Source organism: Bactrocera oleae, chromosome 2 (genome assembly GCF_042242935.1).
Source record: "Bactrocera oleae isolate idBacOlea1 chromosome 2, idBacOlea1, whole genome shotgun sequence".
NCBI classification, from domain to species: domain Eukaryota; kingdom Metazoa; phylum Arthropoda; class Insecta; order Diptera; family Tephritidae; genus Bactrocera; species Bactrocera oleae.
In genome coordinates, this window is record NC_091536.1 from 60,313,768 (window position 1) to 60,336,664 (window position 22,897).

Consider the following 22,897-nt stretch of genomic DNA (forward strand, 5'->3'; position numbering starts at 1 on the left):
GTTCTGTCACTTTAGAAGTTCCGATTAGGTCTAAACTCATTTTATCGCTTGTACCGGCAGACGGACGTGAACAGACAGTCAAAAGAAAAGGTGAATTTCTGAAATGCACTTTTCTGTGTGGCCATCAGCTTTTGCTTTGATTCTGACTTGATGGCAAAACGCTTTCCTTTCATTGGTTTCTTCAGTTTTGGGAAAAGAAAATAGTCACAGGGAGCCAAATCTGATGAATACGGTGGTTGAGGTATGATTACGTTTCTGTTTTTGACAAAAAAATCACGAAAGAGTATTGATGTGTGAACTGGTGCTTGTAGTATTCCTTATTAACTGTACAACCTTTTGGCAGGAACTCATGATGCATCACACCATTGTAGTCAAAGAAAACAGTAAGCAAAACCTTCACATTCGATCGAACTTGGCGTGCGTTTTTTCGTCTTGGCATCTGGCAGCTTCCATTGAGATGATTGGGCATTGGTTCCGATGTCATAACCATATCCCCACGTTTCGACACCAGTTATGACCAGGTTAAGCAAACCCGGATCGTTGTTGACGAAAAGCACACAAAAACGAACTACTCATCGAAATTCATGCCTAATGCAAGCACGTGATAAACATATGTGTCCGATTATAACAAAAACAAAAAATCGAAAATCGAATGTACAATGCCCGCGAAAAATCAAAATTCACCTTTTCCTTTGAACACACCTGGTACATATAACTCTATATATATCTTGATTAGTTTTGGGTGATACAAAGAATGAAACTATTATATTATACTCTGTAGCAAGATGTTGCGAGAGTATAAAAACGAATGTTGAATTTCATATTGGTATAATATGAACTTTGCAAACAATAGCGGTAAAATGCAACAAATGCAAGATTGATAGATCTTTCTATACATGACGTCACAAGTCAAACTATTTTTCTATTAATTGCACTTCAATAAGAGTAAAAGGGACTAAATTGTCGCAATATATCTGCTGTCACTATCATACGAGTAGAAGTGTGATGATTCGGAAGTAGCATATTCGATGAGGAACTTTTTGGTCTTGCAGAAACCTATTTCAAAGGTATAAATCTTTTTTATAACGTAAATATACTGCTATAGTATCATTCTTTACAACAGTAGTAGGAAAAGACATAAACATTGATATATGGTATAATATTAACATATCACGAAAAGTATTACGAAATTTTATTAAAAATAACCGTGACCTTTTACTCTTATATTTAAAGACTGCAATTTTTAGCCAAAACTTAACGCAAGTAATTAATCTAAATATACTTTTAAATGCTCGCGTAAATACATAGATAGAATTTTTAATTAATCTAGAGGTAAACCACGAGATCCACGATGAGCAAACCCAAATTGAGAGAGGAGCTGATACAGACAGCTGATTACAAATTAAGACTGATACTAGTTCCACAAACAACAAAAAGAATTAAAAAACGCTTAGTTTGAGACATTTCAACAAGTGTATAACCTGTTGTGCAAAACCGTTACAACTATTTCACATATACGAACGCAAGAAACTACTGGTTTTTCTTACGACATATGTAAGCACTAAAGGCCCATTCACATACAACTTTCCTTGCTTTGCTTGACAAATTATATTGAAAGCGCAGAAAACAAAGGGTATGTCACAATGAACACTTTGCTTGCAGTATTTCTCTTTAATAAAATTGGTGACTGTTGCTTGGCAAAGCGTAAAAAGATGAGAGTTCCGTACATCGAACTTTTCTGTCAAAGCAAATGTCTGACACAAAGCGAAGCAATAGTTCGATGTGAATTCTCCATAACTGTCATCCTTGCGATAGAGAATACTCCATAAAATTGGCAGCTCTCACGATGTCTCTCAATTTTTCTATTTTCAAACAAACCACCAAACGGTTAAAAACCACCTAAACTGCATGGATTTCAGGTGTACTTATGCCATTGAGTATGCACACTTATATACGTACTTATGCGCCATTAGCAGCTTCTTCATAAACTTTTACAATCTCAGTGAGCTCAGAAGAATAAACATGAAGAACATGCAATAGCTTTCTGTCAGCGCGGTAAGCACTTGAAGCTGAAAACTGCAGCCCAAAATAAGAATTAAGGTTTAACAAAATAACGTGTGGCAGGCGAATTTTACTCAGTCAGACAGTTACTGGCAAAAGTTACGGTGAACGCGCCAAGGTGAGCTGCCAGTTTCAGAAATTTCGAGTAAAAGTTGTTCAAAGATATATAATGCCAAGAAGTTTTCTTTAACTTTAACGAGTCAACAACAATAATCAGTGTATGAATGCATTGAGCGAGCGCGAAAAATTTTAAAGAAAAAGAATGTGAAAAGTGCTTTAATTAGGTTTTTTAAGCTGCTGGTGAGTGCTTAGCTGAGTTAAGCGAGTGTTTGAGGCAATTGGCAGTATTACAGTAGTTAAGCTGCCAAGCCAAAACAACAAACCTTAATATTTAAGAATAAAGTGAGTGTGTATGCGTGCTGCAGCAAGCGAAATGTGAAATGATTTCTGATTTTGGAAAGGAATTGTTTTAAAATTAACTAATCATAACAAAATGCACGGAAGCAGTAAGTGGAAATAATTAACGCGTATATACTTACTTTATGTACAAACATATGTGGCTGTCCATAATTTGTTATATTGTTCTATTGGATTCGATGAGTATACTCGGACTATGTTTGTATATATCAGCATAAAAAAAATAAAATTAGTGAAAGTGTGTAATTAAGTAATAACTGACCTAATTATTAAAAGAGCTGGCTGCTGCGCTGGTCAAAAGTATTCACCAACAAATTTCGGGTGCAAACAATCTAGTTTTATAATATAAATTTATGTATACCTGCACTTACACAAGCTTCCACACAAAGGAGTGTGCGTGTGCGGACTTTAATCATGTCATATGTACGCACAAGCGGTTGTTATAGTAAAAGCAACTGCAATCACCAGGTCATTTAATCGCACAGGAAATTTTTAATTTGTGTTGCATGCCAAAAACCGGTATGTGGCGACATGTATGCACTTCTGCAAATGTGCAAAAAGTTTGCACAAAAAGTGAAATTCGGCAAATGTGTTTATTTTTTGCAGTCTCTGCGATGGAGTGCAAAATGCAACAACAGATTTAACCAAACCAAACCAAAAAAGGGAAAGCACTATAAACTGCTCATACGAAATGTAATAAAATAATTCATAATATTTATAACCCATAAATGAAAAGTAAAGAACAAGTGGCTTCACAAAGAAAACACCGGTAGCTTTCTTTTAATTACCAACACATACCCATATATTATATGTATATGTATACACCTTGATAATATTAAAATCGTTTATTTAATGTATAATATATTTTGATTCTCTTTATATTCGCCCATTTTCCGCTTCTAATTCCTTTTTTGACTTACGCGTAATTAGCGCATGCAAACCAACTCTCAACAGTGACACGATTGCTTAAAGTTGCGGCAAAAAAATAAATAAATCTTAAATTTGGCGAATATTTTTACACTACTTCAATTTTAATACAATTTAAAAACAAGTCACGGTCTCATAGAATCGGTCTATTGATATCTCATGATGAAATAAAATATTGTACAAGAAATATGCCAAAGACCGTAGCTTAGGTTAAGTTAAGAGGCCGATCGTAACAATGATCTCACTTGAACATCTTAGAGCCAATCCGTTGATAACTAACATTCCTATATAATAAAACATAAGCTACTTACAAATCGACAAACCTCTTTGTGCCTATCAAAAATTGATATGACTAATGTCAGTTTCGGCTATGTCTCCTGGTTCGTTGAAGTTGGTACTGCCGAGATCAGTCTTTCAAAGGCTAGTGGAGCTAATGGAGGATATAGTCTCGAGATGTTTCCACCTCACCCTCCTCCATACAACTTAGACAACTGCGCGCGTCAAGATTTTTAGCCTTACCGCATGAATGCCTTTTTAACAATGTCCAGTAACAACCCCTATCTGCGTTCTACTCTAGGCCAAAAGACAGGAGCGGGTCGTCGACCAGCACCTGCTAAGCGTACGCGAGGTCCATTGGTGCAGTGCTCGAACGCAAGACACCAATGAAGATCCAACTAAGTCCCATTCCAATCTGAATTGGGCAAGGGTGCCCCCGCCTGGCTCGCTCATCGGTTTTGCAGTTGCCAGCGATTCCGCTATCACTGGCTACTGAAACGAGTTGACAACGATAAGTATATAATTCTGATTAATTCCCACTATTTTTCTATTTTACTCTCCATGGTATGTTCTGAAATGAATAACGTCTAGACTCTTTTTAGGACAGTAAGAAAATAGTTTCAAATTGACGCAACCGTTTTTTGTTGTTTTGTATATTTTCGAAAGACTCTTTAATCAAAATAAAATTTTAGTTTTATTGGCCCGATGTTTTTATTTTCATACTCTCGTAATATATTGCTACAGAGTATAATAGTTTTGTTCACCTAACGGTTGTTTGAAACCAATCGACATAGATATGGATTTGTACGAGTATATAAATAAATAATGAAGATGACGAGACATGTTGAATTCGGGGATACTGTCCGTCTGTACCTTACATTTAGCATTTCCATACGTTTTTCCCCATATTGATAGTAACTAAACCTAACTACGCGCATTCCAGGTTATCATAGAATATAAACAAGTACGGAAGGGCTGAGTTTGGATGTAACCGAACATTTTATACTCTCGGAAAGTTAAATGGTATACTCGTTTGAGATTTCTTTGTGGATTGACTGATATTTTCGGTAGAAGGTCAACTATAGGCACTGGGGTCCACATATTTAGTACTTAGGGGCTTGAACAGTTTTGCTTCGATTTAGACAATTTTTGGTCACAAGGTGGCATACTTTAAACGTATTATTCACGCAAAGTTTTACCCCGATATAATCATTTTAGCTTGATATGCATAGTGGAAAGTGAAAGAATCAGATGGAATTAAAAATGGTGTTATATGGGAATAGGCGTGGTTGTAGTCCGATTTCGCCTATTTTCGCACTATGACATAGAAATATGAAAAGAACGTTATGCACCGAATTTGGTTAAAAGCGGGTAAGCAGATCTCAATATGGGTTTTCACCTAAAAGTGGGCGGTGCCACGCCCACTATCTAATTTTGAAGTCGTTCCATACCATCTTATAGATAAAATTTAATGTCTCTGGCGTGTTTAGTGCTTGGTTTATCGAGCTTTTAGTAATTTTTAACAGTACTGTTATATGGGGAGTGGGCAGGGTTGTCACCTGATTTCATCCATTTTCATACCGTCGATAGAGATGCTAAGAACATTTGTTCCCAGTGAATTTTGTTATTATATCTTCAGTGGTATAGGAGATATGCACATTAAACTTATTAGGGGGCGAGACCACGCCCACTTAAAAAAAAATTTTACTTCAGATGCTATCCCTAATGTGATCCTGTACACCAAATAACAGTTTTGTATCTTATTGCGGAGCTTAGTTATGGCAATTTATTTGTTTTTGATTAATGGTGTTTTGTGGGCGTGGCAGTGGTCCAATTACGCAATATCTGCAATACCAACCGTCTCACGGTACCAAGAAACATGTCTACCAAGTTTCATAAAGATATCTAAATTTTTACTCAAGTTAGAGCTTGCACGGACGGACTGACGGACGGACAGACAGACAGTCACCCGGATTTCAACTCGTCTCTTCATCCTGATCAATTATATATACTTGTATATAACCATATATCTAACTCGATTAGTTTTAGGTGATACAAACAACCGTTAGGTGAACAAAACTATTATACTATGTAGCAACAGGTTGCAAGAGTATAAAAATTAATGCTATATTCCCCGTTTATTAAAGTAAAATAACGGATTTGATATTTACATAGAACTTTTTTAAATAAAGTCCAAATAGCTACCTAAAAATTATCGAAACTTATTTTTCGTTATTTAATACAGACTTATACATCAGAGACATTTCGAAATGAACATCACTTTAGTTTGCCTAAACTTTCCTCATTAAAATTTTCGTTTTCTACACACTGTGCGTCGTAAAAGTGCGCACATTAATTTTACTTTGCATGAGGTGGCCAGGCGCGATTAAGTTGTCTGTAGCTTATAGATTTCAATCTTAATGCGCTCTAATACACAAATTCTGTTTTGCCATGTACTATGCAAATGTAGACGATGAAATGGAAATACTTCAGAGTACTCACTATCTGGGTTCAATTTCTATTTGTGAGCCCTCGATGGACTATGACGTGCCATTGAGCTTGCGGTCTGCCATGAAAAGTGTTCTCATAAAATATATTAGCCGTTCGGAATCGGCTTAGAGCTTGTGGGTTCCTCCAGTAGTGTAGGCGCCAATTTTATTCACCTATGTATGTATAGTGAATCACCTTAAAAGATTTGTTTTCTTTCAAACTCTTTGACAAGTGCTACTAATTCAAGTATGGCAGAAAAATGTTTTGGGTTTATATTGTGGATTTTAACGATTCATTCGATCAAAAAGTATATTAATGGGTGATCCAAGTAGAGGTACTTTTTTACCCTTTTTTTTGACAGATCACGCTTGGGTCGTGTCAAGCTGTCATTTTATTTTTTTGGTATTTCATCATGGAAAGATCTACGTTTAAACAACGTTTACAAGTCGTTCAACTTTATTATGAAAATTCACGTTCTGAATAATCTGCCTACTGAGAGTACTATTCGCAACATCATCACCCATCTGAGACCCAGCATTCATTACTGGATAATATTCGACCGAATAGACCACGTCCCTCACACGGTGAACAAAATATAGCGGCCATAGCTGAGAATGTACACGAAGACCGTGGAGAGTCGATTCGGCACCGTTCGCAGCAACTCGGACTGACGTATGGAACGGCTTGGCGCATTTTACGACGAGATCTTAAATTGAACTGATGCCGCACGACCTTCTCAAGCGACATAGCTTCGCTCTAAGGGCTCTTGAAAAGTTCCAAGAAGATCTGACGTTTTCGAGCCAAATTTTGTTCAGCGATGAGGCCCATTACTGGGTAATGGCAATGGGTATGTAAACAAGCAAAATCGCAGCATTTGGGCAGAAAAGCAACCTGAAGAAATTCAAGAGCTGCCATTTTATCCAGAAAAAACAACCGTTTGGTGTGGTTTTGGGTCGGTGATTCCATCGGTCTATTTTTCTTCAAAAAAGATGCCGGTGAGAGCTTAACCGTCAATGGCGACCGTTATCGCGCCATGATAACCGAATATTTGTTGTCTGAAATTGAAGTTCGTGATCTCGGCATCAATCAATGGTTTTTTTGAGAGAACACTTCGGTGAGTAGATAATTTCACGTTTTGGACCGGTCGATTGGCCACCAAGATCGTGTGATATCACACGGTTAGACTTTTTCCTGTGGGGATATAAAAAGTCTAAAGTATATGCCGGCAATCTTGCTTCGATTCACGCCTTGGAGCAACGCACGTCATTCGCCAGTTACCATTCGAAATGCTCGAACGAGGCATGGAAAATTGGACTCAACGGACCATTTGATAGAGATAATCTTCAAAAAATAAAAGCCAACGAATATTCTTTCGAACGTATCTTGAAACCTTTATAAAGTATGTTGGTATTAGACACATTTTCGGTTAGCAGCTCATTTTTATCTAGCAAAGTTTTCTTATTTTATAGAGTTTGCAACCTAGTATTTCACTTAGAATCATTTATAAACGACCAACGAGAATTTACCTAAATAATATTCATTAAAGTTGATTAGTTTTTCCGAAAAGCGTTTTAAAAATTTTTTTATTTATACCTAAACATATTACTGACCTGCATAATTTCTATACGTATCCAATAAACATAAGCTAAAGACGAAAATTTTTTGAAAGTTCCGATTTGTTTCTCAATATAATTCTTTTTTGGCTCAACCCACCTGACCCAATGATGATCAAATTCCTTAAACCTTTTTCTGGAGGTGGTTATAACTTCATAATTCGACACGAATTACTGCCTAGTGAGTGAAAACCAATAGTAATCGTACGAAGCCAAATGTGCAGAATGCGGTGAAATGTTATTTTTGATTCATGACCATAACACTTCTGAAAGATAAAACAAAGTCCACCTTTTCCATGGCATCTAGGGCATCAATATTTGCTTGAAGGTGACGCCGCAGGAACTTCTCCCGATTGAGCTTAAACGGCAACAAATAGTAGTCCTTCGTGCCGGCTTATCAATAATTGCCACCGAAAGAGAATAAACTCCGTATACAGCACCCAAACTCTTTTCTATTTCACTGCTAAAATTTTGTTCCAATTCAAAACCGCTGCTGCTCTTCTTCGATTTTTCTTAAAATTCGCGGATGTCATCTGCATGCAAAACAATAGTATGAGTCCGATTCAGCTGAAATGTTGACAATAGTTACTAAAGAAATCATCACTGTCATGACATATCTATAAATCATTTTATACCAAGCCCAAAAAGTAAAAATTAACGGTCATCCATGACTCAAAACAATAGTTGACCTAAAAACCTAATAATGAAGGATATATACAAGTGTAATATTTCCATCAACAAAATGGGACGAAAATTTCCAAGATACTACATGAAAGTAGTATTAAACATATACATAATTGAGAAACTGCCCTTATAGGTCAGGAAACAATGAAAATTCTGTGAAATTCGAAATAAAGTATATTCACTGTGGTTTGTTATACTAAAATTTTTTTTTTAATTTTTTGAGGGAGAAGTCATTAAAATTTTCATAAAAATAAATTTCTTAAAAGTTAATTAACAATATGAATAAAAAAATAATATTTAAAATTCATACATATTTTCTTAAATTACAAGTATTGAACTCCTGCATTATATGGGCTCGAAAATAAAAATGGCCAAATCGCTATAATTTTTATACTCTCGCAACCTGTTGCTACAGAGTATAATAGTTTCGTTCACCTAACGGTTGTTTGTATCACCTAAAACTAATCGAGTTAGAATATGGTTATATACAAGTATATATAAATGATCAGGATGAAGAGACGAGTTGAAATCCAGGTGACTGTCTGTCGGTCCGCCAGTCCGTCCATGCAAGCTGTAACTTGAGTAAAAATTGAGATATCTTTATGAAACTTGGTAGACATGTTTCCTGGTATTGTGAGACGTTTGGTATTGCAGATGGACGTATTCGGACCACTACCACGCCCACAATACGCCATTAATCAAAAACAAATAAATTGCCATAACTATGCTCCACAATAAGATACAAGACTGTTATTTGATACACATTAGGAAAGGGCGTCTGCAGTGGGCACCGCCCACTTTTAGGTGAAAACCCATATCTTGGGATCTGTTTAACCGTTTTCAACTAAATTCGGTACATAACATTATTCTCATATTTGTATGTTATAGTGCGAAAATGGGCTAAATCGGTTTACAACCACGCCTCTTTCCTATATAACACCATTTTAAATTCTATTTGATTCTTTCACTTTCCCTATGCAAATCAAGCAACAATGACTGTATCAGGGTAAAACCCTGCGTGAATATTGCGTTTGAAGTGTGCCATCTTGTGAATAAAAATTGTCTAAATCGAACCAAAACTGTTCAAGCCCCTAGGTACTGAATATGTGGACCCCAGTGCCTATATTGTAGTTAACTTTTTACCGAAAATATCGGTCAATGTGAAAGATATATATTTCACATAACAAAATAAATAAATAAAACTTTCGATAATAGTGTGTTTTGTGTCAAAACTGGGTTGAATCGGATCAATACTTCCTTTATTAGCTTGTACGGCAGCTATATACTATAGCGGTCCGATATCGGCGGTTCCGACAGCTTCTTGGGGAGACAAGGACAGCTCGTCGCGCTGATTATTTATACATACTTGTATATACGACATACGAATATATGGTATATAGTGAACCAAAAACAAAACTTGTACAGAGAGATGTTTTGACTTCAAAGTGACTTATCTCCTAAACTATGAAAACATTTGAGTTGCTTTCAAAAGTGAGAAAATAAGCGTTTTATTCATTTCCAAAAAATTTAAAATTTGAAATTAATTTTCAAAAATCCAGTTTTCTCCAAAAAGTTTAATAATCCAAAAATACTCTTATTCGCGCCTATCTGGTATCACCTTTATAAACATATGTTTTAACCTGAACAGGGCAGCACTTATGTGCTTGTTGTCAATCTAGCTTCCGATTTTTCGCTCTCTTCAATAAAGGTTTTCAAACAGATCGAGTCCTTCGACCCGGATTTCCTCGCATTTTAATTATATTCCCTACACTTTTATTTTCAAAATTTTTTCGCATTTTCAACATTAAACTGCCTTCTGCTAAATTTGTGAATCCACACTAATTGTTGGAGGAGAAATGGATTAGCTTTTGCGTAGCGCAACAAAAGATGGAGCTGACATGTGAAGACGAGAACGATTCCATGGATGAGCAGATACCCATACAAGGTTAAGAATGGTACAGCATGTCTATGCTTAACTTAAAGGCAGGCATTGAAAACTACCGAAACAATAGCTTCCTTTTCAAGACGCCTCTTGTTCTCTCATTCATACAAATGTGAATTTGTCGAATGGAAAAAATTTCATTACTTACGAAACTGTTTGAAGGGAGAAGCATTGGATTTGGTGAGTAGCTGCTTAGCGGTATGTGGTAGCAACTACGCTGAAGCTTGGGACTTATTGACCGCAAAGTATAAGGTCATGCGGGTCATGGTGGGCAGCCACATCAAAGTACTCAAGTCAATTGCGAGTGCAGTTAAGGATACTGCCAAGGGAATAAAGCAAGTGCTAAAGTCCATACTTCATCACGTTATTGCTCTACGTGTGCTCGGACGACCAGTCGAATTTGGAATGACCGACTCATTCACCTAACCGTTTCAAAGTTAGCACACAAAGCTCGTAACCATCTTTCTCCGCTCTTCGAGAATTTCTTAAAGACCGCGCACGCTCATTTGAGATGGTATCTCAACTAAATAATACTACAAATATAATCGTTGTGTCCCATATGCGAACGACGTCACCATACTTTACTTCACGCAAGCTTTACCGATCGACCCGCAAAGTCTGATGATCCTCCGAATGTACAACGTTTTAATGTAACCGCACATTATGTCGACACTAATCGCTTCATTCTATTAGCAACCGTTAAAATTATGGTACAATACCGGTCGTTGACAACCCGCTTGCACGCCTCATTCGTCACCGAGGCGTGTGTCCAACGCCTTTGCTTACCCAGAAGTCCTTCATCCGTTTATGTCACTGGTTTGGGTCACTACAAGTATTGGAAGTAACACTTCTCATATCACCCCGAACGCTTGATGATAAATTTCAAGTAAGTACTTTCATCTTACCGAAAATTACTAACGATCTTCCAACCTCCACTTTACCGACGTTTTCATGGCCCCATTTTACGGATTTGCCACAAGCCGATTGGCATTATTCCAAGCCCGAGCCAATAGACAATTTAATTGGAATGGATAAAATGGACAAATTTCTACTACACATACTCAGAAAGCGTGAACGGGGTCACATGGAACCAGCGGAGATGGTAAAAGATAATGTTTACTAGAAGACCACTAGTCAAACAACGAGACTTCGAGTAGTTTTCAACGCATACATTAAGGAATTCATTAAATGACGTTCTCATGGTAGGACGATAGCTATATCAGGATCTATTTTCTATTTTGGTTCGGCTTCGCACTCATAGGTTTGAAATCTTAGCCGACATCGAAACGATGTACCAACAGGTTTATGTCTCTTAACCGATGGAGACCAAATCCGCACTCTTGGTACAATATGGCACACAAACCATGATTGTTTTTCTGTAGCAGTGAATTCTGACGACTTTCCTGATAAACTTACAAAGCGAACGTTTCCAGCAAGGTATTCAATCCACTAGGCTTGATTGCGCCTTATACGATTCGTTCTCAAATTTGTACAAAAACTTTGGCGCTCAAACGTGGATTTGGATAAACCGATTCCTTCAGAAATGGCGAAGGACTGGTTGACACATCATCGTGAATTACCGCAACTATCAACGCTAAAACTAAACCCCTGGTTGAGGACTAGCAAAACTTCTGATTCCCAGTTCCACATTACATTACATTTTACCGACACATCCGAAGTCGCATATGCTACTAGTACGAATAGATTGGGTTCGTACTAGTAGCAGCGAAATCAAGAGTAACGCCTCTGAAAACTACCTTCTTACCACGACTCGAGCTTTGTGCAGCTCATTTAGGAGCAAAGCTAGTGAAGCAAGTCTAATCAAATCTGAACTATACCTTCTTCAAATTATACGCATGGACGGACTCAATGTTTACACTGGCGTGATTACAAAACAACCCTAACCGCTGGTCATTACAAGAAGTACAAGATATTCTACCAGCAACACACTGGAGACACGTCGCTTTAGAGCACAATCCCGCTGATTGCCCTTTAAAGGGGCATATTACCGTCGCAACTTCTCGCACATCAACTTTGGTGACCCAATGGGTACATGAGAACAACAGTAGTTGGCCGATCTCTGCAGAACCTCACGCAACAGATCTCGAACTAAAATCTAGCAAGACTAATACTGCTGACGCAAACCGCTGACGAAGTATCATTCATTTAACAAACTTAAATGTATCACCGCCTTTTTATTACGCATCATCAATAACGCACGGCCTAGTGCCGGAATACGAAAATCCGGCAGTTTATCCTGCGCTGAAAATCAGAACGCTAAAATAGCATTGATAAAGGAAATGCTTTTAAAAAGGAAATTTCTAACTGCAGAGTAAATAAACCAATATACATATATACGACTGCAACCTTTTCTAGACTCAAAGGGTATGCTACATGTAGAAAGCTGCATCCAAAACGCTCTATTTCCTGTATTCCTACAAATGTAAACGATTTCGAAGTTCTTACGCCTGGACACTTCATAATTAGCGAACTGGTAAAGGGACTTCCAGACCCTGACATTGAGGTGTTTCAAGGGAAAAATATTTCAACGTTGGCAAAGCATTGTGTCGATTAGACAACACTTCTAGGATCGATAGCGAGATGAGTCTCTTGTAAGTCTTCAACGCCGCTTGCAATGAATACGCTCAAGGCCGAATTTGCAGAAAGATGATATTGTTATCATAATGAAGGCAACACGCCCCCAACGGAATGGAAAAATGTCCGTGTAATTGGCACTTGCCGATTTTGCGAGCACTTTTCTTCTCTTGCCAATATTTGACTACCACAGCCTGTAAATCTTGAGATGTTTGTTTGTTTACCATTTTTTCTTCAAAAAATACAACGACAAAAAAATATGATGGAAAAATAATATGGAATTTAAAATTGGTTGGATTGGAAATAGGCGTGGTTTTTGTCTGATTTCGCCCATTTTCGCACTGTAATGTAGGAATGTGAGGATAATGTTACTATCGAATTTGGTTTAAATACGTTGAGTAGGTCCGGAGATATGGGTTTTCACCAAAATGTGGGCGTACCCCGCTCATCGTCCAAACTTGACACCGGTTCCTATAAAGCCCTCTCCTACCATCTCGGGCGAAAAATATTATGTATCTGGCGCTTGTAGTTATAGATTAATCGCACTTTTAGTAGCTTTTAACCAAACCGTTATATGGGAAGTAGGCACGGTTATAATCCGGATGCCAGAAAGATTTGCGCTGAGCGAATTTGGTTATTCTAGCTTGAAAGGTTAATAAGATTTGTACATTAAACTTATAAGAGGGCGGGATCACGCCCACTTTTTAAGGATTTTTTGCCCAGACGTGCCCCTTGCTACTGTGATCCCCAGTGCCAAATTATAGTTTTTTATTGTATCTTAAGTAATGCTTAGTTATGATACTTTATATATTTTCGATTAATGGCGTCCTGTGGGAGTAGCAATGGTCCAATTTCGACCATCCGCAATACCAACTCTCCTTGGGTGCCAAGGAACATGTGTGCCATGTTCTATCCAGATATCTCAGTTGTTCCTCAAGTTATCGCTTGAACAGATGGACGGACGGACGGGCGTACAGACAGACACCCGGATTTCAACTCGTCTCTTCATCCTGATCATTTATATATACATAACCCTGTATCTCTCTCGATTAGTTTTAGGGGATGCAAACAACCGTTAGGTGAACAAAACTATTATACCCTCTAGCAAGAGTATAATAACGGTACATACTTGATAACTGCATTTAAAGTGTTGCCAACGTAAGTGTAGCAGTTTATTTTTGGCTACTCAAAAATGAGACTTTTTAGTTTTTTGCAAACATTAACACCAAAATAGATTTTGTGTTGAAACTTTTATAAAAATAGATAAGATTTTCCAAATGTTACTCTTGGTTGTAGCTTAAAAGCTGAAATAGCTTAAGAGAAAAGTCCCTTCAAAGTCAAAACATCTTTCTATACATTTTTTTTTTTTTGTGTTTCACTCTATTTTATAAGGTCTCTGAAGTTTCCTTCTGGATTTAGGGTATAATTACTTAATGCAAATGCAATTAAATACTAAAATGAATATGCAGAAATGAATGTGCAAGCAAAGAACTAAAACAAATTGACATTAAATTAGCAGGTGAAAATCCTACTCATTTAGTTTCCATCATAAAAGGCAAGCCTTAAGTGTAGAAGTATGCATTTAATCTGTAGATGAAATAAAACTAACAGATCGATGTCGTGAGCAAGCCCACTTAAAAGCGGCATCGCACATATATTAACCACTAAAAGCGAAAATAATAAAAACAGAAATTGAAAAAACAGCCAAGCAAATTCCACTATTTAGTTTCTGAATACTCTAAATTGATATTGCGCACGGACGTAAATCATTTCCGATTTAAATGGCTGTGTGTTTATGAGTGTTTATGTTGAATTTAGTACTCATTCTTCGAATTCTTTAAGGTTGTCATGCTTTCTAATGGCTTAAACCATTGGCGAAAATCCTTATAAGAGAAACTGGTTCAATCGTTGGCAATGGGCCATAAAGCATTTCTTTGCTTTTTGTGTTGTCAGAATAGTACGTCTACTCCAATTGACCTTATAAATATCTCTTCTCCTTGCCCTGAAGATGATAAGCCGTCAACTTCCAAAGAGCTCAATTTCCCAAAAGCTCTACCTAATAGAAATAGGTATCTCACAATTCCAGAGGCTCCCCCTAATAACTTAGCAGCATCTGTTGGGGGTTGTTTCACCTAAGAAATCTTTTATTTCTAGACCTGCCAAGGATACCTCTGTCGAGGAGATTAAGTCTTACATTTCGTCGCGTTTAAAAAGTGATGATATCAATACCCGTAAATTTAATTTCAGTTATGATAGAAGTATTTAATCGTTTGAAATAGACTTTGAAGCCTCCAAAAAGATCTTAGGTAGCTCATTTTGGCATTTCGTTAAGCATTTATTATCAAAATGTTATAGGTTTTAATACAAAATTAACCGACTTGTACTTAAACAGTTCCAATTTCAATTTCCATATAATTGGACTTACAGAAACATGGTTAAAACCTCACATTTTTGATAATGAGATTCTAAACAGGGAATTTCAAATATTTAGATGTGATCGACTGAAAAGAATCGGGGGAGGTGTTCTATTTTCCGTACATTCCTCTATCCCATCTGAAGATGTTCTCGTTCCGGGAAGTGACTCATTTGAATTTAAATGTGGAGTTTGCGTTAATAGTTGCTTTATTCATTTAACCCTATCTTATATACCACCCCATTCGGATTATCTGTACATATGTATCATGCGTCATTAATAAATAGTGCTACCTCGATGGCAAATAATGCAGATTCAATAATCGTTTTAGGAAAATTCAATTTACCGTATTCTTCGTGGAAAGCTTTCGATGACTATATCGTGCCGATTTGCAATCAGTCATGTGTTCCGTCATATTCTACCAGGGGACTCGAATCATCCTGCTTTGGAAATATCTGTCGAAATAATAGGCAATGTACGAGATAGTAATCATCGTCTAGCTTCTGTACTCGGTTTAACCTTGCAAAAGCTAATTTTAAAACGTTAAATAGAGAACTTCTTAAATAACAGGCGCTAGTTATAATGGTGATATTGAATTGAGTGTCTTGCCTTTTAATAATATTATTACGAAATTATGTGAAAAGTATGATCCAATAGTAATTGTTAATAAAAGTAAAGTACCAATCCGTGGATTGCGAAAGAGTTATAAAAATTGAAAACACTATAAATAAATACAATAAGATTTCCACATCATTTAAAATTGGACTTAAATACTTTTAATTTACAAGAAAAAATTGTATGGATGAGAAAATTTAATTACTGATCTGTTCATCCACTGAACATTTCACAAAGCTGCAATTACGAGCATGTGTACCATGATAAAACGCATACTTACTTACTTAGTTTTTTTAAACATCATAAATGGTGGAAATTTATATTTTTAGCTCACAACAACCATTTGCAATTTCAATATTTTATCTTCATTACCGGCAGAGATCTTTTTTTATTCCACCACCCTCCACTTTTGTACCTGAATAATAATTGAATTATAGTTTACTTTTATGAAAACTTGAAAGCATTAATTTTACATCAACAAATCATATAAACACAAAAAAGCGAATCGAATATTTAATGTTGTCTATATATTTTTATTTGTCGAAGTATTTATACCTGAAGCTACTTAATTGAACAAAGCAAACATTGCTAGTGTGTGGGTAAAGTCGGAACATTCATGACGAATCATCATAAAAGTTTTGCCAAAAAGCTTTTATTTTATTCTGCTTTCATTTAACGAAGCTATAAAAGAGTATTAGCAAATTTGTTCGTATTTGTTCGCTGCGTTCCATTTAACCCATTGCATGACTGAGAAGAAAGTGAAAACTGTGAGGAGATTTACGTGCGGCTTATAGAGAGCTTTTTGATTATTTTTCTTGCTGTTCAATGACCGTTAGTGGATCATTTTACTCACGCTAAGTCGAACTTCTATCGAACAACTAACAGCTAGCGTCATCGCAATGAAATACTCTTCTCTCTGCATAATCGGACCGCACTTGCTTGAGCTACGCCGCATCCCGCATTTTAAGTGCTCATCGAAGCGTTCACAGTTTTTGGTTGTCTAGAAAAAAGCACCAGCAAATAACAACGTTACATCGGCTGTTTATCCCACCATCTGTTTTATTCGCCCATTACCAATAATTAAATTTAAATTGGCAAAAAATCAGGCGATTACAACAAATATGCACTTGCACTTGCAAATTCTGCATGCAATATTGCACAAACTTGAAATGCCTTAATGGAAATTTCATTGACATTGCAAGTCGAAATTAATGTAATTGATGGTTTTTAGTCGTTCACGTTGGGCAATTTGGTTGGTTCGTGACAACTTAGCATTCATTTCGAAATGGGCTTGAAAAGATATATCATTACAATAATATATGTATAATATACAAGTATATAAGGGAAATATCAATTAATTATCTGGCAACCGATAATTATAATGACTGAATATATTTAAATACTGTCGTATATAAAACGATCGTCAACCTAATCAGAGCTCTCTAGAACAGACTAAAAATTAAACCTTAAGAAACTTACAAAAATTTTAAGGTGTAGAGCTCCGCGCGACATAATGGTGTTATAGATTTTCTATGAGTAACGTAGCAAAAACGCACAAGTAAAATCTTAACCAAACAATTACTCCTATAATAACCTCAATGGTCACCAATTAATATTTATAACCTGAACAGGGTATAATAGGTTTGCCACGAAGTGTGTAACACCCTAAACGGTATAAACATGAACTAGTCCCTCAGTTTTTGAGATATCGATCTGCATATAGTTGGTATACAAACTACCTGTTCTTCTGTGGAAAACTTGTTTATTTGACACAGATTATTGTCCAAGGCAACACTACAACCTCCAAATATATTATTCAGATCAAATGAGGTATTGTACATATGATATAAACTTAACCAAAAAGGCTAAATTTAATATATTGGGTATATGAATATGATGTAAACGTCAACTAAATAATCATTATGGATGGGACAAGGAATGTAAGGCTTAGGCCAAAGCCTTCACCAATTTCATTCATATTGAACACTGAACCACATTATTTTTAAAAAATTAACTATTTTTCATTTAAATAATACATACTCATTTTCGGAATTAAGTTGTAGTATATTCAATATTATACACTCATTTAATTTTGCTAAGGCATATTACTTATTGATCGATATATACGCTATAAATTCAACCGAAATGCTTAGTATTGGCTTGACTTTACCCCTTTAGGCACCATGAGCGACGCCCTACTAATTTATTTTAAGATATCTTACATATTGACGGATATACTATACGGTAAAAACTCAATCGGAAGTTCAAAAATTTTTCTATTAGGTGTATTGAGTCCAATGCTATTAATTTTTGGCATCGTGCTTTATTATTTCCAGAAAAAGATATCTTCTGACTTACGTTGAGGTACCTTACAGATTGACCGATGACCGATTCGGTAAAAAGCCAACGATAATGAGGTCCACATTTTCGGTATCAAGGGACTAGAAAAGTTATTGTCTGATTTCGACAATTTTTGTGCGTGAAATCCCCTTTTAATATTTTTAAAACAACAAATGCCAATCCCAACTGCGGTTCGCTGACCCAAATTACAGTTTTGTGTCCTTATTTGTAGTTTAGTTATATCATTTTATAAGTTTCCAATTAACGGCATTCGCCAATCTACCACCTATTTAGTTTCACGTTCATTTTGTAATATATATTTTATTTGTTTTTAAAACATAAACGTTCAAAACTTTTTTAAACTACAAACTTCCATAAACTGTATCAATTTACAATAATTTGGATATTGCTGTATTTCTTTAAGTTATCAATTTGGTTGATCTAAAATTTTCTATCAGTTGGCAACATTATAACGACATGCCTTGGCATTCAAGGAATATTAGAAGAGGCGCAATGCTTTTTTTTAATTTCTGGATTCTAAAAGTGTTCATATCATTTATGTCATCGCTTGATTTTTATTCCTCACATAGTTGCCTATTATTTGTACACATATTTCACACAAATATCATTGAGCTTATATGATAATAGCTTAAAGGTGTCATAAACTGATATGATCTCGCCTTAAATCGAATCTTTAGCCTATTCTTTCTAGTTGTTCCAACAACTATTATGAAGCCAGTGGACTAATGCGAAACTTGGATCGCAGTTGCTTGGAGAATGCTTGACTTTTCTTTTAAATACAGCAGAATATTTTATTTATTAATAATGTGTTATAAAAACAGTTGGTATATGAAATAGTCACTTTCAGCTATATATGGTAAAATGTCTATACAAACTTTTCTAATTTTAAGAAATTTCTGTGAAATCGGGTATAGCATGTATAAAATACAAAATTATCATTATTTATAAATTATATCATTGCGATGATAAAACAGTCATATAACAGTAAAATTAAGTGTTAAGGTAAGCGTTGTGTTTTGTTACACTTTTACATAAAATAAAATTACAAAATTAAGAATATCATCATGAAAATACTTAATTACAATAATCCACATGCAGAGCATGAAGCGGGTTGGTCGGGTAAAAAGCCAGTAAAAGCAAGAGGAAATTCAGCAAATTACATAGCGATTCCTCAAAGAAATGTCAAATTAAATATAAATAAAGGAGGTAAACTTTTAATGAACTTGCGAGACGAAAAACAATACAATTGTTTAACATGCGAGTACACGCTATAAAAATTTGCATGTAAATATGTATGTACATATGTAGTTAAAATAATAAAAGCACGCATTCGCTAGCTAAATAAATATGCAAAATTTAGTACAAAGCGTATATACTCACGTATGTACATATCTATATGTACACATACATTAGTATGTTATGAATACATGTGTGGCTCTTCCAAAACAAGTTCACAAGTTGTGCATGCCTATGTATATGTTAGCGGACACACACAGCTGTAATTAAAAATACTTACATATATTAAAACGATTCAAAGCTAAATTGGCTTTCCCTCTTTATTTCGGCGACAGCCTAATTAAGGACTCTCTCCACTTGTCGCCGCTGTGTCATTGATGCTCTTGAGCGGACACATTCAAACACCTAGCCGAGCGCGTACATATGTATGTATGTACTGTGCCATTGTCTCATTAGTAAAATGTATAATAATTAAATGTCATTAGCACGACTTTGAATTATTTGTTTGGCATTCAGACCAATGAATATGCTGCCAAGCGAAATGACTATCGCTCTTATTACTGTTTCATAAATCGTAAAATAAAAATCTTGACAAAAAGCCAGAAAATTTTAAACACCAAATAAACTGAATGATCTGAGTGACATAGAATTGTATTTTTTAAACTCTTGCAACTTAACTTGAGTCAAATTTGAGATACCTTGATGAAAGTTGGTATACATGTTCCTTGACACCCAAGGATGGTTGGTGTTGCAGATGGGCAGAAAAGGACCACGGCCACAAAACGCCACTAATCGATAACCAATAAATTACTGTAACTAAGCTCCAGAATGAGATACTAAGATCACCCTGTGAAAATGAGTGAATTCGGTTTATAACGGTTTTGTTAAAACTACTAATAGTGCGATAAATCTATAACTAAATGCCACAGAGACAAAAAATTTTACAACCTAGATATGTAGTATGAGATAGCTTTTAGAAGCTGGTGTCAAATTTGGGCGATGGGTGTGGCACCGCCCATATTTAGGTGAAAACCCATATCTCGGGACCTACTCTTCCGATTTCAACCAAATTCGGTACGTAATATTACTCTGATATTTTTAAATTATAGGTGAAAATGGCAAAATCAGAAAAATATGTTATTATTATATATTCATATAACACAATTTTAAATTCCATCTGATTCTTTCATTTTCCAGTATACAAATCAAGAACGAATCAATGGATTCAGATAAAACTTTGCACGTAACTTTTAAGATGTGCCACCTTATGATCAAAAATTGTCAACATTAACACATTAAAAATACATAGGTTGAATCAGATCAATAATTCTCTTAGACCCATATACCTAATAGAAGGATTTTCGAACTGACTTTATTCCTCATACAAGTATGTGAGTTATCTTAATAAAATTGTGCCAGCGTGTTTTTCTAATAACAATGTATCGTTATGCATAAGGTATTTCCCCAGCTTTGATCCTGGTAAGTTTCAAGAGTATGAAGTATTCGGTTACGCCCGAAATTAGCCCTTCCTTACTTGTTATATGTATATTTGTTTATATTTTTTTTAGGAATAATTGTTTGGTCTTATTTTTTTTAACGTAATTATTAAATTTAATACCTAACCAATTTTCTATCCATCTTCCTCTAACTCCACTTCATTTTTAAAGGCGATTAAATTTGTATCAAAAATTTCAAAATTTTTAGAAGTCAGTTCAAAGTCATTGATTTTCCGACTGGGTTAAGACAGTAACACACAGCAAAAAGTGCTTACCGACGATTACATAACTAATTATAACACTGTCTATACGGCAACCTGGCTGTCAAGCAGCCAACGATGTGTGAAATTATAATACTGACCTACACACTAACACCGTAACTTTGCTGTTAAAAATAGAGAAGTATAAACAAATAAACGAGACTGTCTACTATAGAATAAAAAGTGTACGAAAAGCAGTTAAAAGTTGTACTAGAATTCGTTCAACATATGCCAAGCATTGCGCATGGACAACACTCGATGGATGCGGAATAAAAAGTTTACATATATAATAATTATACCAGAGAAGTCTTGTTTAGGCTACGGCGTCAAAGTGTTAAATAATAACAAGCAAAATTTAGTTAGGTAATAAACCTGAATGCCGAAAGTATATAGAATAACGGGGAAAATAATACGTGGAATGTATGTAGGAGACCATTGTACATAATTGCTTGTACATAGTAAACGAGTTTAAAAACTTATTCTACAGTTAAAATCTCTTTATTAAAACCAATAGTACATTTAAGTATAATATTCGCAATTATGCATTGGCATATTGCAGTTTGGATAACGAGTCAAATAGACCTACATAATTTATGCATCCAATTGAAAACTGGCCAAAACTGTAGCAACAAGTGTCGAAACGCCATCGGCTGTTGCTAGCATTAATTAAATGTTTTCCAATATTGACAGCGCGTAAGCCCTTAAAGTTAATTGCCAACGCAGACACAAAGAACAAGAATGATATTGAAAAATTATCTAAAATAAATGTTTGCTGCAATATACACATATAAATATTTTATTAAAAAATTATTACTATTTAGCCTCTCTGAGCCTTATAAAATAAAAAGAACTCAGAAAGTGTAAAAAATGTCAAAATAATAAGAAAAAAACGTTAACTTCGGTTGCCCTTCACAAATGAGTAAAAACACGTCAAATGGACCCCCCATTTTCCACTTGATCATCGTATTTGAATGTGAGTATTTTTTCATAAAGTAGTCATCATGAGCAAGTAATCCCCCGCTTAGTTTTTTTTAATTTTAATTTTAACAACAATTTTTTTTAATTGAAAATTTTTACTACTTTTAGTTAAAAAATTAATAATTAGAAAACTATTCGTGATTTTCTAATGAAGTTTTCAGGAGTTATAGTTTAAAACTTGTACTTTGAGAAAATATGTATGAATTTAAATAATTTTTTTTTTCAAATTGTTAATTAACTTTTAAGTTAAGAAATGAAAATTTTAATGACTTCTCCCTTAAAAAATTCAAAAAATTTTTTTTGTGTTTTGCAATAAACATTAAAGTAACGAAATCCGCAAAAAATTTTGACTGATCGTGATTAGATTAAGCAAAAAAAATTTTTTATGACGGGCGGTCAGCGCTGCCGGTATAGCGGTTTATGTTTGTGCGGTTCGCCAACGCGACACTTAGAGTGTATTTCATTTGTATGTTGGGATGATGGTCTCACATTTTGCTTGCAGTGAATTAGCATGAATGTGGTAGAACAATATT

General features: G+C 35.3%; 1 protein-coding gene across 4 annotated transcripts in view; it reads left to right on the forward strand.

Moving 5' to 3' along the window:
- Positions 1–1,781: 1,781 nt before the first annotated feature.
- Positions 1,782–22,897, forward strand: part of Osi17 (DUF1676 domain-containing protein Osi17) — a 74,171-nt gene continuing 53,055 nt past the window's right edge. Inside the window, exon 1 of one of the 4 annotated variants that reach the window (XM_070105454.1) lies at positions 1,782–2,361. The gene's annotated coding sequence lies outside the window, so the exon portion shown is untranslated. The remainder of the gene's footprint in view (positions 2,362–22,897) is intronic. The other 3 variants (XM_070105453.1, XM_070105450.1, XM_070105451.1) reach the window with 3 other exon arrangements.